This window comes from Homalodisca vitripennis, chromosome 7, assembly GCF_021130785.1.
Source record: "Homalodisca vitripennis isolate AUS2020 chromosome 7, UT_GWSS_2.1, whole genome shotgun sequence".
Lineage (NCBI taxonomy): Eukaryota > Metazoa > Arthropoda > Insecta > Hemiptera > Cicadellidae > Homalodisca > Homalodisca vitripennis.
In genome coordinates this window covers 53,667,249-53,685,021 of record NC_060213.1, presented here as the reverse complement: position 1 = coordinate 53,685,021, position 17,773 = coordinate 53,667,249, and the positions used below count along the sequence as shown (strand labels likewise).

Genomic DNA, 17,773 nt, shown 5'->3' with positions numbered 1-17,773 from the left:
GGCGGCAGATATGCGACTCGGTTGTTTTGACATTGAAGTACATTCGCTTCACGCTGGAAATTATTTCCACAAACCAAACGTTAATTAACGTTCGGTATCCCTAGAGTAAATAAACACAGTTAAATAATTATCGTGCTTGCGTAATTCGCCAATTAATTAATAATCACAAAATTGATTTTTAATTGTTATCCAAACTCATTTTGACGTGCAGATCGTCCCTATGCTGTATGCTTATACAATTTCGCTCAACATCTGTTGCCTTAGCAATTTCGCTTACCATCTGTTGCCTGCCATAGTCTACTGTAATATGCGTTATTTAGTTACATATATCGGGGGTACATGAAACGAGAACTCAAAGCAAATTTGACACCTGTTTCCAAACATTTGAACTCACACGTTTAAGACAATTGAGAGGCAATCCATAGTCTGACAAAAATTAAATAAAATACGAATAAAAATACTTAAAATGTAACGCAAAGACAAATAAAATATAGCGTGACGCGGCAATAAAATTACAATATAGATTAACTTAATAACATCAGCGAGAAATAAATTATAATAGTAATAAATTATTTCAAACGGGATTCCTATTTAAGTAATCCAAAAATATATAAATAATTATTAGTTTCTTATAAGATTCTATCTAGCTTTCCACGTCCATATCAGGTTATTTCGCACATTATTGTGACAAAGGATGTTACTTTAGACATCAGGAGAAGGCTGCCAAGAGATAGAGAGAAAGATAGAGATACTCAGAGCGAGCGAGAAAGAAATAGGTCATCAGTACTCTATTTCCATCTCAGGAGCTGCGGGGAATCGCTGATTTTGAGAACGGGAAGTTTTGAAAGTTAATAGAGTTGATTGTATAAAACACTTCCCGTCCATCTATAAACTTGTCTATAATGACGGGTATTCAGCATGAGATATCAACTCAAGGGAGCCGGTGGCATGGAATTAAGGGCTTATGGATAAAAGGTAGGCATCTGCTACGATACGGGTGATATTTGATGAACGACAAGCGAAAGGCGTTATGATCTGATAGACCAAATCGCTGAGCGATTCATATGGCTCCTAAACAAACGAAAAAAGCACGACATGCCTGTAAAACACAATTTCAGTAGTTTATTGACTAATAATATTTAGTAACACTTCCTACTTTAAGTTTTCTTAATTTTTTCCCAGAAGGACTACTTCCTTTACTGGGGCCAACTTTATTTTTAAAGTAGCGACTGTAAATTTTACTATACAACCAAGATACAAATGGCTTGCGTATCAGACTGTTTGTGCCACTTTTAAAATTGCCTAAGGTATTATATTTCGGGCCTCAGAGGAAAGGAGCTATAAATCTAATTGGATCCGGTAAAAGCCTTGGATTTTGTGTGTGGGTGCTCGTAAAATAAGAGTAGCGCTGAAAACCTTCCAATCTATCTAAAACGACTCTTTCACACATCAAAGTAAAACCTCTAACTATGATTAAAAATATAATAAAAGTTTTAGGAGCGTTAAAAAGATTTTCTTATTTCATATTTTTTTTAACTTGAGACACTAAAAATAAACTTAGACACATAAATAACAGTTAAATGATGAATATACAACCACACAACTATGAAGGAAATAGGATTTTTCCGGACATTTTCCATCGTTCAGTGAAACAAGAAATCAGTAACACTACGTTTCGAGATCTGCAATCTGATCTCTTCTTCAGGTAAAGAACTAACTTAATACATAATTACAAACTAGGTTAAAATAAACAAATCTTACCAAAGCTTTGTGGCACGCCTAGGTCAGGAATCACAACCACCATGTTGTTTGTCAACTTCACTAACTCTATAACCATGCACTTAATAAAAAACTATACAAAACACTAATAATTATAACTGAACTACGGAATGCAGGTCACAATACGTCTTCATTCGTCTACTGACCACCTACGACTGAGTTGACTACCTACGTAGTTCAGTTATAATTATTAATCCAAAGTAAAGCGTGTTTAAAAACGGGGGGAAGTAAAATGGAACTTGAGTTTTTCCTAAAACGAACAAAGTTAAATCTCATGCTTTTACGCCCTTATTTCATAGTATTATGGAGAAATGTTTAATTTTAAATGTAAAACATCCATATTTTTTAGCATTTTTCGTTGTTGTTATGGGTTAGTCATACAAAAATCTCAAACTCGATATTTTAAATATTTAAAAAAATAAAACAAGTAATTTAACATTGTTCATGAATAAAACTCATTATCATTTTACTATAGCTTTTAAAGATTTGGTTATAATAAAAATACGATGAACAGAAACTTATTGATAACAATGATGGATTGATTGATTGATAACATCACTAAATATACTCAAAAGATACTTAAAGGGGAATCAGTGTCCTGTATACATTGTGTTCTAAAGTGTGTTATAAATAAAGTTGTCAAAATGTAGAAATCAGTATAATAAATAACATCTTTCTATTATAGTAACATATTAGTATTCCTTTAATTCGACGTTCTATTACAAAGAAAAAAGGTACGAGTATTAAAATGTCATTTGCTGGGAAATTATGTAACAAAAAACTGTTTAAAAAGCAGCTGTGTGTATTTCCAACCAAATAGATATTTTTCCTTTTTCCATTTATGATATAAAAGTCTCTAATTCATATCATTCTGCAAATCTTCCCAAATCCCGGCTTCAATAATAAGTAGTAGTTGGCTATAGAAATAACGTCCAATCATGAATTAAAATGACATTAAATTAATCCGGTCGCTATCGCAGCATTAACATTCCCTCTACGAGGCCAGTAAAATCCGGACGATAAAGCACCTGTTTGCAGAGATTGTGGACGTAAAGTATCGGAAGTTATGGTGATGTCCGACCATCCGAGCAAATCCACCTTTGATAGTAGCTATCTTTTATGCCCGCCAATCACGGCTCGTCTGTTACTCAAATGTTTCCATTAAGTACGATAAATCGTGTCTGGACATTTATAACCACTATCGTTCATTGAACCTTTAATATGTTAACTTTTCTCATTTTGTACATAATTATGTACGTAAATGTTATAAAGGTATTGATACTTATTTGAAGATTTATTAATTTATGAATTATTTCTTAATAGTTCAATTGTACCTTTCATTGCTAGTCACGAAAGTAACATATTGCGGAGTGATATTGCATTTAAAATAATTACAATGTGCATTAAAAATCTTTTAAAATATTATTTTAAGTTTATAGCCTCTTATTTATTCTTCCATAAGGGAATAGAACACTATTTTCGTTTTGGTATTTGAACGTAGGAAAAAATATTAGGATGTCACTGATTTGTTTGCACATTAAAAAATGAGAGAAATATAAGAAAAGTACTGCAAAAGGCCTCAGATGTGCCTGGAAACCTACTTCCTCACTAGGTAATAATTAAAATTACAACAACAAAAATTACAGCTTTATTCTTCGAAGTTCACAACAAAAACCATTAGTGCACCTGGTGGCCAACCTGGGAACTTCGATTGTTTGTACATGGAAGGAGATGAATTAGGGAAAGTATCGTTTGGGGCGGAGGAAATCAGCTCATTTAGATACGAGGGAAGCATTGCCTTTCATAGATCTCAGCGGTAATGGAAAGTGGCCTATTACTGTACAGAATGATGAAAATATAATTTCTTTCATTGTTTTAATTTTAGCTATTCTTAGCCAGAGTAATGTAGCTATGTATCTAACAGATCTTACAAAGAATTACATCTTTACAGTGGGAAATTACAGATTCCCATGGATGGTCCGGCCACATCAACGGTATATTTTGTTTTTAACAAAAGTTACTTTACTTGTCTAATTTTAAATTATGAATGAAGGAAAGAAATCAAACGGTAAGCAAAAGTAACATATTTAATGTGGATTTCACCGAAGCCTGTTGCAATTACTCTCTTAGCAGAATGTATAGCAGTTGTTTTGTATTTTGGCCAATCACGCCCTTCAGATCACTGAATTACCTTGATCCGAAAATACAAAACAACATCCATGCATCAAATACATTACATGTTGAAAAAGCATGGACGTTTTTAATATGATTTGAACTACTCGTGAAAAGTGCTGTATTTTTTGTTTGAATTTTGTATAGATACAGTACATTCGCATAACGGCAAAAGTTCGTCAGCTACTTTCATCGGACTCAAAGTTTCAAGATAGCGACCGCTCGCATTTTTACAAGAATCACCTACTACAATATATTGAGAAAATGTATATGTTTTAAAATACTTTAAACAAGTTTAATAACGTTTGTGCGAATACGCTTTTAATATATGTTAAATTTTCTAGATAGCGACCGAGCAGAGATGAAAATTAACCCCGGTTAATATATTAGTCATACAAAGGTATCAGATATTAAGGTAGTGGCCGTTTAAAGGTTAGAAAATATATTTTATGTAAGCTATTATGCTTAGTAGATCGAAATTGATTTTAGAATGCGTAGATGGTTTATAACGAAACCATTGCTACCATTTCTTTCATTTCTCATCAAATATTATACATTTTGAGAACTATACGAAAACGTCAAATAATAATGACTACGTTTGAAAATATTTATTGAAACCACTTGTTTCTTACAATTAGACTTTTTTTTCCAATTTACTTCTAGAAATTGTTATATTACTTTAGTGTTATAAGTTTACCAAGAAAGATTCAAATGAAAATTGTGGTAGGAATCCACTTTTTAAATTGATAATGTATCATTAATTTTATACTTCAAGATAGCAGCTACACATAACATTTTCTTTCCATCCAGCTGTGCTGAAAACAATATTTATATCGTTGTATACTAGGGTTCAAACCCAACAAATACTTGTGGGTAACATGCCTTTGTAATTGAATCTCACTCTATTGAATTATATCCATTCAGTATGTAAGTTTCTGAATTTGCTCAACTCAGAACTCTGGTTTCTCCACCCGAAACAGTAATCAGTGTGAAGTTACGCTTTGATTAGATCGCAGTGAAACTGGTTTACACTGAGTTGATATAGTCGTCGTTAAATTTGATCCGCCCAGAATTAACAATCGTCGGTAAAACGAGAAATCTTTTTCCGAGGAATTGAATTTTCTTAAAAGTATTATTTAATTGTTGGGGCTGGGAAAAATATCACCTCTGTCTCTATCTATGTCTAAACTTATTAAATATTATCACTCGAATCAATTCTTGTATAAGATTTGACTTGGCACTTTATATACTACTTTGTTTTTATTGCACATGATCGATTTGTTAGCGAAGCCTAACATTTGAGGGGCTGAAAAAATTTTACTTGTGTCTGTATTTAAGTAAGTATGTATGTAACGCGCACGATACGACAGAAACTAATTATCTTGTAGACTTGAAGTTTTTAACGAAATTCAATTATATGGTATAGGCAACATGGAGGTCAATGATGGTGCATTTTGCTCTATGAGATATGGTTGAGAGCTAGTGAAGTTTATCACTTTCTACAGGATGTATCAAAAGCGTAATGCACTGGATACCTTTTCTTTACTTCTACATAGAAAATGTTGCATTTGCTTATGGAGCACATCCGTTCGTAGCTGATCGTTAGCAAAACTTATCATTCAGGGAGATTTCTCGATAACGAATTAAGTTGGAATGGTAGATACTACTTTGTTTCTATAAGATATAATCAAGTTCCATGATGATGCGTGTCCCTCTATAGGAATTGGCTGAGAGTTGGTGGAGTCCCTGAATTGCTTTATTAAATTATAGGCTTGAATTGGAATTAAACTAATTTTACCATTTTCTATTATTTCACAAAAGAAAACTCACAATTATCCAATAATTAGTGTATTAGTGTATCAGGTGTTAATCAACAGGTTGATTCACACCTGATGATGGCATCTTCGATGTCGAAAGGCCTCGTGAAAAATACACTAATTATTGGATAATTGTGAGTTTTCTTTTGTGAAATAATAGAAAATTTATATTCCAATAAGAAGAGCTCCTCCTCCTTCATTGTAATTTTACCATATTACATAATCTAATTCGATAATGTTGTATGTGTAATAAGAATATTTAGTTAAACGTTAGAACAGTTTTTACCGAGAAATATATATCGAGAACTTGCTCAGGGCTTGCAGTTTGGATGAAATTTAGTTTTTACATAGAAAACACCGATGTCTTTCAGTGGATGTCCTCATTTGGCCAGAATCTTGTCAAAGGTCCGCCCATTGCTTTCAAACAGCAATTCAGAGAAAAAGTCCGAGGAACAGCTGTCCTCAAGGTATGATTATAAACAGTAAAACAGTCAATGAATGCCTCTTTTCATCTGGCGAAGTCAAGGCTAAAAAGCTCCTCTGAAACCTAGCTTGGGAACTAACGGTGTAAAGATAATTTAAGAAAACACCAATGGCCAGACAGGTGGACTGCTTGCAAAGGCAGGATCGCTTAACGGTCACCCATCCAAGCAGCAGTCACGTTGCTTTATTAGATTATTTTGCTATAACAGTTATACCCGCTACGCTGCATCTTTTGAATTGGATTGCAGGGATCTTTTAGTACTTTTTGACATTAGATAGGTCAAGGTAAAATTTAGACAATTGGATGATCCCCATCCCACCAGAATATCGCTGAGATAGCGCCCATAGCCTCAATCTTCGCTAATCCCGTTATTGTATGGCTTTTTATGGAACAATCTTGCCTTTTCAGCATATTAAATATATTCTTTAATAGAAATCAGAAGGTACTTTGAAGATCAATAAATACACGGACATGTAACAAAATCAGATACTTTTCTATCGAATTTGAATAATATTTTAGTGGTAATGAAAACAAATGAAATATAAGTTTATTTCTACAATCTTCATATAAGTACAGAGATTACAAATGTGTTTGCAAATAATATTAGTTAACAAAGAAATTAAAAACATTGTAATTTCTAAATATATATTTTATTGGAAATTAGCATACATAGGCAAGCAGCTTGTGCGTAGGCTAGAGACGCTATCCTTTACAAAAATTTATTTTAGTTTGTTTTCCCGCTTATGGTTCAGAGGCAAATGAAAGAGCAACAATAACAATAATAATTTAAATCAAACAATCCTACTCAAAAAATATATTTAATTTTTTTAATATTTTTTTTACGAACTGATTATGGAAATGAGGCTTGCCTTCAGTCCTCTATACCTAGAGTCTCGTTCACTTGAAGTTACTAACATAAATATTAACCTGTCAAATGGCCTGAAGCGATTTGTTGATTATAAGAGTATATGGATTTTTGTTGTCAAACATCGCGGAGTTGCGCCCATATAGATATCTTATGAAGGTAAGTTTAGCAAAAGGTCATAAATTAAAGTTTATAATTGCAGTTCAACAATTATAATATACAAATATAAACAAAAATAGTCATTCGGAAAAAATAAAAGAAAGAAAGAATATGGGTTGGTATTCTACATCTGAGGACACTCAAATATTTTCCTGTGTAGAACCAATTTTTTCACCACACTTATTTTTCTACAGTCACGTTTAGTTCAAAGTAACGCTAACGCTCAGCCAATAGCAAGAAATCAATATTTAATGTTTATGAATAAGGTAAAAGTACGCTACACGACATTTCGTGTAACAAAAAAGGCTTAACTTAGAATACATAGAAAATTTTTAAATCTACAGCTCATCTAATTTGGCTATATGTATTATTATGTCACATATAAAAATATCATTTGATTATATTGATATTTGTTTAAAAATATATAAATATATATTCTGCGATTTTCTCATTAACATAACGGATACCCATAAGACCAATTTAAAATGGCGTTATCGTCCAGCTTAATCCCATGGAGAATCCATGCACTACCTACGTAATTCACATTGATTAAAAATATATATACACCATTTATATACCGTATATCAGTAGCTAAGAACTTGATGCCCATATTATTATTGATTCATAAGTACAGACTGATTGAATAATTCATCGGTTTCATTTGTGTATTCATATGCAAATAAGTGTTTTGATATTGCAATATGTTATCTTCGTAGCCCTAAGTATTTTCTATAGTTCAGTACATTATACTAACGTAGTGAGTTAATTTATATCTTGGGTAGCATTTAATTTATAGCGTTAGTATGAGGTTTTACATGCTTCTTTCAAACGCTATAGCTTAGTTTGTTTTTTCATTAATATATTATATTTATTACTTATAATTACTTATATTTATTACTATTAAATTTAAAATCTTCAGTTATATTTCTAATAATGTTATAGTTTTTTTTAATATCAATCTACAACTCTAATTCTTTGTTCATTTTCAAATAAAAAGAATTTTTATATTTGTTATTGTAAGGAATATGTTTAATATCTACAAATGATATTAACTTGTTCATTATTACAAGACTTATGTAATTCACATTAATGTTGATGTTATTATATAAAACAATTTGCATGTAAAGTATGTTTAATATAATCAAAAAACAGTTTTTTTATAAAATTTTCTCTCTCGATAGCAATACTAGAGGGTTAGATATAATTATACATATTCTGCAATGTAATCAATGCTTTTTTCAAATAACTATATTTTGAATTACAATTTTGTATTGTATAGGTAGTAGCAAGGTTTTAATACATAAAATCATTAATTATTCTACTCGAGAATAAAATAGAATACAGTCTTCTGTATTAATAAATTCACAAAATACAGGTTTTTAAGCCACAATGACGTTTACCTTAAATGAATTTTGTACGCCACTGACGTCTTGAATGAATATTTTACTGTTCCTTTCTCCTCTGAATATTACTTTACTTTACAATACCGTTGGTACAAACTAGATCTTCAAAGACTTTCCTTCCATCGCACCTACAATGCCAGCCCAGCTGTATTCAAAATATATCATTGCTGAAGTACTATACGAAATGGTCGTGCATAAAATAAATTGAGTTTTAAAAGGGATTGTATATTTACGAGCGGAAAGTAATCCATTACCGAGTATATAGACACTCGATGAAAGGCCTTCAATGTATACAGCGCGTCTCTACCTTAGATTAAATTACGTACGCAACATATTCAGCGACAAACTCAAGTTTAAGAGTGTGTCCAAAGTAACTTACTTTCTTGATTGCCATAGTTTTAAACCAACGCCTTTTCTACAGCAACCATTTACCTAACTTAATATTAACATAAATAGTATTAATTATACTCCAACATCCTTTAAATGTTAATTTCTATCCTTGTTTTTCAAGTGAAAAACATCGTACTTCATTTTAACTATAGTTGGATCGTGAAGCAATGTATCATTTTATAACTACGCCGTTTAATTTTGCAATAAAATAATCTAAAATGCGATACCTCAATTATGGTTTGCCTGTTTTTGAAAATTTGTATGAAGAGCAATTTTCTTTTCTACCCGGTCCATGTTTTATCACAGATGATCAGCTGTAGATAATGTTATACTATTGTACGATTAGTTCTTGCGGAAATAATTTAAATGTAGAAATACATACATAAACTTTCGCGTTTAAAAATTTTATTGCATGGTAAATTGAAGGAATGCCACAAAATTTCTAAAACATACATTATTTTGAAATATTTTTCTGCCATGCGGTTGTAGGGCATTAACCACCAGCAGTACAAAGACGGTACTGCGTGAAGCTTCTGAATCAAACGTATATATTAATGTTATACTAAACTAGCTGCTACTCATGGCTTCCATCTCGATACTCAACAGTATATCTTGATTACCAGTGACCAAGGAAGCTCACAACGGAAGTGTCCAAGGAGGAAGTTGGGTCACCCGAAACCCTGCAAGTATTTCTTTAAATATTAGACTTTTGTTAAATGATCAATCCGCGTATATCTTTTTGTTTAGATACTTAAATAATAATTCTCTATGTCTTCTGCAAAGTATATTAGAAGTGTTATTTAATCTTGGAGTCTTCATTTGCTTCAACAATAATAAAATAGTTTCATTCTGTCACAATTTAAAAAATCCTATGCACACTCTTTGTACTTTTTTACATAAACAACTCTTAAACCACACAAACTATAGATTTGAGGGCCTAACGTTTACCTAGCATAATTCATATGTATAATCTGAGTTTTCTTTACTTGAAAATCCAATATGAAAATACCATAAACATAATGTAAAAGTATAAAACCATTATTTTCTCTCCAAATTGAAGTAGTAATCTAATATTGTTAGGAAGGTAGTAATTGAATAATTCTTAGCAATTCATCGCTACATTTATAGGCCTAAAACTATGCTCAAGCAATCTTGGCAATATCAATTCCTTTTGTTCATGAGTAATTTGTTCAGATCCCTCTCGGTGGCCGTGAATTACGGGGCAAACAACAGTTTTAAAAAAACGACTTCCCCCGGAAGTGTTTGAAAGAGAGATGTCTTCTACACCAACGGAAGTGATGATTTGTGTCCTTATCTCAGTTTATGTGGAAACTTATCCTTGGGAATCACGCAATAATTGTACTTTATACTCCTGCTTTCCTGCTTCTTACCAGCCCCAGGGCATGACATGTTTTTAAAATACGGAGAGGCGTCCAAGTATTAAACTGAACCTCATTTTGGTTCCTAACATAGTTATCACTACCAAAACTTTGAGTCGAACTGGAATTTATTATTTAGTTCAAAAGTTTTATAATGCATAGATTTTGATAATCTTTAAACACTCGTCCATATTTAGAAACAATGTTGCTTATATAAACTGTATAGACTACATTTTGTTATCTTAATTTTATATTTATTGAAACATCATAATACACAGAAAACTCACATATGAACAATCCTCCATTATCTCCAGAATGTATTGATTATTAATTTAATAAAACCTCTCCAATATCCGGTACCTCCGATATCAGGCAACTCAGATATCCGGTACCTCGAATATCCGGCACCTCCATTATCAGACCTGGTGACAAAAGTGACTAAATGAACCAGGCAATTTTGAGCCGCGGCTAGCGCATGCGCATAAGCAACTGTTCCCTCTGCACTCCCTGCTAGAGTACATGGTACAGTCATTGCCAAAAAATATTGTGCTTATTTAACTTTTGAACAAAACAATTTACCAAAGCATACTTAACTTTTTTATCAGAACAGGCCAGCATTTTTATAGAGATAGAGATATACGGGTGAGACAGTGATAGGTCACGTATACATTCCAAAGCAACGGTATCGGCTTTCTTACTAACTTTCTTCGTGGTCTCATCACCAGAGGGCTGTTGGTTGGTAGTGGGAGACGGCGCTTCAAACAGGAATACTTCTCTCCTCGCGGTTCCCACGCGCTATCTAGCTCCCTCATTAATACATTTTAAAACAATTAATCTATCAATCTTCATCTATCATCATCTGCAGGGACATGATTTGCATGTATAGCAAACGTTGATATTAAAAGTACAGAGTTAAAATTGTGTACATTCTTCCCAAATCAGGGTCACAATCAAATATATAATTCAACATTTATCTTACATCCTTTGCCAATTTTTTACCTACAAGTCAATCTTCTGATTGTGTGATCTCCAAATGAAATTTAAAAAACTCGATAGCATTATAAAATGCCTGTGACGATAAAAAGCGTTTCAAGAGAAATTACTCTGACACAGAATTTCAGCCCTGAGGCTCACGTTCATAATATCTGCTCGAAGGCAAACAGAATGCTTGGCTTTATCTCCCGTTTTTCTAAACATATAACAAATATGGTTGCCCTGAGGACTATATACTGTGCTCTGGTACGCCACATTCTGGAATATGGATCGACTGTTTGGAATCCACACCAAAAATACCTTTGTGACAATCTTGAACGAGTCCAGCGTCGTTTCATTCGTTTGGTGGGTGTCAGAAATGGATACCAATACCAACAAGTACCAATTGATGATCTGTACTCCAAACTTGAACTAGAACATCTTGAGACTCACAGGACTGTAGCCGACTTAGTGGTTCTCCACAAGTTGGTGAACGGTGAGATGGTTTGCCCAGACGTCCTTCAACTCCTCAATTTCAAGGCACCATCATCCAGCACTCGTTCCAATGACCTCTTCATCAGGCAACACTATGGGACAAACTATGCAGCAAACAGCACGGTGGCACGCCTGCAGAGGGCCGGCAACAACCTGCCTATAACACTGTCGACCTGTTCCACGATGGTGTGAGAACATTGAAGTGGAAAGTGAAAGGTGCAGTGCTACCAACTTAAATGTCTCCACTTAATTTCTATCATATTACACCATCAGTTTTAGTTGTCTTTCGCTTCTAACTTGCTGCCTACATATATTTATTCATATTCTCTGTTTATTGTACGCCATAGTTTATCTTATCACTATTGTTATTTTTACTGTTGCTGTTTTTGAAACATTGTTATGAATATTCTTGTTATACTATGTTATAGTTTATTATGTTATTTCTGTTATTATGTTATTTGTATTGTTATAGTTTGTTTATTGTTGCGGTCTTTCATGATAGTATTGTTACAGTTTTAAAAAATTTATATATATTTATTCTTGTTATATATCATGCCTTGCAATAGTGTATTATGTTAATATCATTTTTCAGCCTTTCACATGTTTTGTTGTAGAGTCTCTTGTTTAGGTTAAGTTGTTATAATAGTTAAGTATATGGATCTTGAATGTAAAAATGGAGAGTATGTCAGTTGGAAATAAATAAATAAGCGAGTTCTTATCACATTGGATGATGCAGTATTCTTTATCCAATTAGACAGCTTGTTGATAAAACCTGTATGTGAGAGTAGATGTTCGTAAACCACAATTCATGATTTCAAAAAAAGTCCGTTATTCCAAAAAAGATATTTATTTTCCACCGAAGCAGAGTCGTATCATCAGCATACTACACGATTTTTCCATCCATTTTTTCCATCGAGACAATGTAATTGAAATATATGAGAAACAGAATTGGACTGAGAATAGATCCCTGGGATGGATATTGATTCTGTAGCGCAACTATAAATGATCTAAACCACTCGCAAGGTACACCTCGGATGCCATGTGATTCCAGTTTTCCGAGCAGAGATACGTAGTCAATTTAACTGTAAGCTTTTCTCGCATGAAATGCCACATGGACAAGCTTGATTACTGTATCCCGCACACCAGTATATGGGATGGGAGTTTAGATCCCCTTTAATGACCTCACCGCGTTATTTTTAGAGACATTCTTGACGAAATTGTAATATCAGTGCTGACGTATCAGCTTTAGAATGTGCACAATGAGACGTGTCGTAATGGTGTGCTATATTCTTTATCAATATGTTAGGATGAGTAAAAATATTTATTTTATGAGTTTCAAATATTTTAAATTACTTATAGTTTTCATCTTCATCTTAAATAAATTTGTATTCATGTAGTATATTTTAATTTACATGAAGAACAAAAGAAACAAAAGAAAAACATATTTTATTTGTAAAGGATATATATATATATATATATATATATATATATATGTAAAGGATATATATATATGTAAAGGATATATATATATATATATATATATATATCCTTTACAAATATAAATATGTTTTTCTTTTGTTTCTTTTGTTCTTCGTGTAAATTAAAATATACTACATGAATACAAATTTATTTAAGATGAAGATGAAAACTATAAGTAATTTAAAATATTTGAAACTCATAAAATAATTATAATTGAAAATATATATATATATTATATATATATATATATATATATATATAATATGCTTGCCTTATTATGAACAAAAATTCACTTTTCATTTTCATAATTACGAAGTGGCTGTAAATAACTTAGATATTTCATAAAAAAATTCCATGTCCGGCTTTAATGATATCCGGCCTATCCTGTTGTAAAAAATAAAAATAAAATATATTTATTTATTTTACTATATTAGTTGAATGCAGAGTAGGAATTCATTAAAACATTTATATTACTTGTTTTTGGCCGAAAGTGAATCAAAAATGAAAACCCATATTGTGTCCATCTTTAGTACAACCTAAGAAGCAGAGCTTGCTAGGATGTCGATGAGAATATAGAGTTAATAAAATAAAAATCTATCGTTTCTGTATGAATTTTCTTGTACTAAATTTATACAATTGTATAGCGTATGTATACATGTACATTTACATTCATTATACTATGTACATTTATACATAGTGTAATACAACATATGTAGGAAGTATTACTATAAGGCGCATTAACGACTGCAATCGCCAGGTGGGTCCCGTGCGTCATTGAGATGGCGCTCAAATAACGATGTTATCATCTGCAGAGCTCGCCTGATCGACAGGAGAAGGCAATTTGTTAGACAAGATGTAAACTTCTTCAGCGTCGTGTGTCAGCAAATAATCTGTCATCGTTTACTCTTCTTCTCAAGGGCCATTCCGTCCCCCTGGAAATGGCAGAAACTGAATTCACTATCGTTTGTATAGATCCATATAAGATATAGAGCCATGCATCAAAATGATACTGCAGTAATATACTTATACTACCGTCAATACTTCATTAAATGATGTATCAGGTTTGTTCTTTTACCTTACCAACATTTCATTTAACAACGGAAACTTCCTCATCACGTCGTTTTGTTGTATTTTAATTAAAAATATGACACTAAGAATATTATTGATTTTATACTCATCTGTATATGTGCATGTAGCAGATTATATCTATTGTATGCACCAAACGATTGTACGATTCCGGTACTAAAAGTAGGTAAATTGGTTACTATGTATTTCACTTAATCTCCTCATATATTTTCAGTAAATTGATATTCTGTCTTAAACGTGGTGCACAAATATCTTTTAACAGAACTCTTCAGTATGTTACAATTTTTAATGAATTTTAAAACGTAAGGAATACGTGCATAACTTGAATTACTAGATTATGTTCAGTTAAAAGTTAGCTTCGCCTGACTCAAAAGCTGCCACTCTGTTGTCTATATTTCGGAATATATTCAACCATGAGCCACTTCCGCGTAATCCGTAATAAATTATTCATCCCAGGAAAGCACAGTAATCTTCTGGGAGGCTTAGAAAGTTTTCCAGGTGTTATAGCCACTTCTGCGTCAAGTGTGTGCTTGTAGCAGAGTTCGGTTCCCATGAAAACCACCACCGTCCATTGTACCAGTGGATTGGTAAAAACTTAAAAGCCGCATATGTATATTGGACGTTTTTGTAACTTTGTAACTCATTGCGAGTGTGATAGTGACTTACTGCTTTGCCTTAACTCAAAACTTGCCATAAATTACGAATCATCTTGCTGAAAATCAGTTAGAATACGATTGTATTTTATGAAATAGTTCTGAGTTTTCAAGTATAAAGCCAAAGTACTAAGTTTGAAGTATTAAGTTTTCAAGTTAAAAGTATTAATTAGGAATAATGAAAATTAGACAGCGATTTCAATACTCATTTAATCAAACAGGCGAAATTAAAAAATCCGTATAGTGGTGTCATATCATTAATAAAATCAGAAAAATGTAACAATTAGTTGTTTAATTTGATATTCTCGATAGAAAGATGCTGGTTTCAGTGGGCATTTTTTAATCTCAGAAAACAGTTCTTTAATTTTATTTCTTTATACATTAGGTTCTTAAGTTTACTTTGCATTGTTTATCTATTTTTATTCTGTAAAGATTAAATCTACACATTTTTAAAACTTACCAACACTGAATATTAAATTAAATTCGGCTGTTACATACAATTTTCCTAACTTTTAAATTGCGTGAATTTTATCTACAAAGAGTTTCTCATTATTGAAGTTAAATTTATTTTGAAATCAGACGTCTATTCCTACGTAGCACAAATCGCATTCATTACATATGTACGAACATTCCATATGTGAAAATCTTCAGAACTATTCTTTAACTTGTTTGAGCCATTCTTCGGTTCCATGTAATAAGGTCCTGTTTATCAATTCAGGCGTGTTGTAAAGTAAGACTTTAGATATTATGTGGCACAGTTTTTTTTATTTTATTACTAACCAATATTTGTTTTACATTGAAAATGATACAGGTACACTATAAATTATATATGACACTTTTGAATACATAAATAGTGCAGATTATTATTGATCCAATTTTGTGTTTCGTCTATTAAGTAGTTTTAAAAACATAAGATTATTATCCACCCTTTTTTAAACTTGCGTAAGAACTAAAATATTTTAAAAAGCAATAAATGCTTGAGAGTGAAAGACTTTCCGAGAGGTAAAAACTGCTTGGATTTCTAGCCCCAGCTGAAGAATTGAAAACCCTAACTTAACATGATTTATAGGCACCATCATTGTATCTACTTACTTTCTTTGCTCTTTTAATAAGTTCCTTGAAACTATTTTCAGTTAGATAATAGGCAAGCAAACACTATTTTGAAATCACGTTTCATAAAACTTTTCTTCGTTGTTAGTACTGTTTTTTGTTCTTTCTGTAATTAAATGTTCTATTTCACTGTCAAACTATGTTCTCTTGCTCAGTACTATTTAGAGAGTTTCTACACCAAACCCTCGCCATTAAAGGGTACAATATATCCGCTGACGTGTCGTAAGGTGTCAGTTTACGATCCACGTCGTAAATTGCCAGCTTGGGTCGACAGAGATAACATTCTTATCAGTGATCTACACAGTGTTATATAGCTCATGCATTGCTGTTTGCTATTAATCAGGTATAATAGAAATATCTGGAACATGGTATTTGACTTCTTGGAATAAATTAGGAATTTGTAAGTTTAGAGGTAAGTTAATCCAAACCAAGAGGTTTAAATATCCAAAATAGTATGGTAAAGATATTTTCAAATATACCTGTTATTACTTGGTAATTTTTCAAAATTATTTAAATGCTGGCGTTGTTATTGTAGATATGTAGTTATAATACATAACCTATGCAGAGGTACATTAGCAACACCAGGTATATCAAGTGACATAGTCACCTTGACGGCTTTATTAGTGAGGTATTATCAACTGACAGCATCAACTTCACCAGAACTTCCTTTGATTTACAGCTTTAATAACACCCGACACTACAGCTGTTGTAACTGTCTATCATAAAATATATCAAAGAAGTACTTATTCATCACCAGGTTGTCATGTAGTGTCATTTATTGCTTTTTCTGGAACGACAACAGTAATTTATGATTTTAATTAAGTCAACCTTACCATACAAAATTCTAAAATATTTTCCATATGTGACTTTGTATCTTCAAAAACTGGCGAGTGCTTGAAAATTTTGGTAACCAGATCGCGAAGAATTACTGCCACCAACATAAATCACTTTCATTTTGGAAAATATATAACTAGATAGTAAACATACGGTAAACCACAATCTTTTGTCATTTCACTGTATTTGCTTTATCCATTAACATTTCGCAGTTTTATTACGTGAGTTCTGGCGTACTCCTACCTTGTAAATATAATAAACTTGGTTTATTATTCAATATAAACTTATACTTTCCATTTATAATTCAACAAACAATATTCAAAATTCTAACACTTAATGGAAATTTTAAAATATCGATAGAAAAACCGTTTTGAAAAATTTTTTAAATCAAAGTTTTTATTCCCGTACACTTCATTTCTTGCTTTCGTAAATGGGTATATTTTTCTAACTTTGTATTAAGTGGTTTGTAAGTTTACTTTGACAAAGTGTGTTGAACAATAGATTTTAATTGTGTCATCAATTTAATGGTTACTTCTATCTAAATTCCATTTAAGCCTTCAAAAATAATTGCTTTGCAAGATTGTGAAGATCAACTTCTTTCGGAGATAAAAATGGAAACTTTATAACTTAAGCATAACATTTATATATTTTAATGTTATTTGAAACACAGTATGCAAAAAGTAATGTTTGAAAGCA

The 17,773-nt window shown here is 32.0% G+C and overlaps 1 protein-coding gene across 7 annotated transcripts in view; it reads left to right on the top strand.

The window, feature by feature from the left end:
• The window catches only part of LOC124365823, a 213,786-nt gene that overhangs the window by 27,724 nt on the left and 168,289 nt on the right, over positions 1-17,773 (top strand). The window lies entirely within an intron of this gene.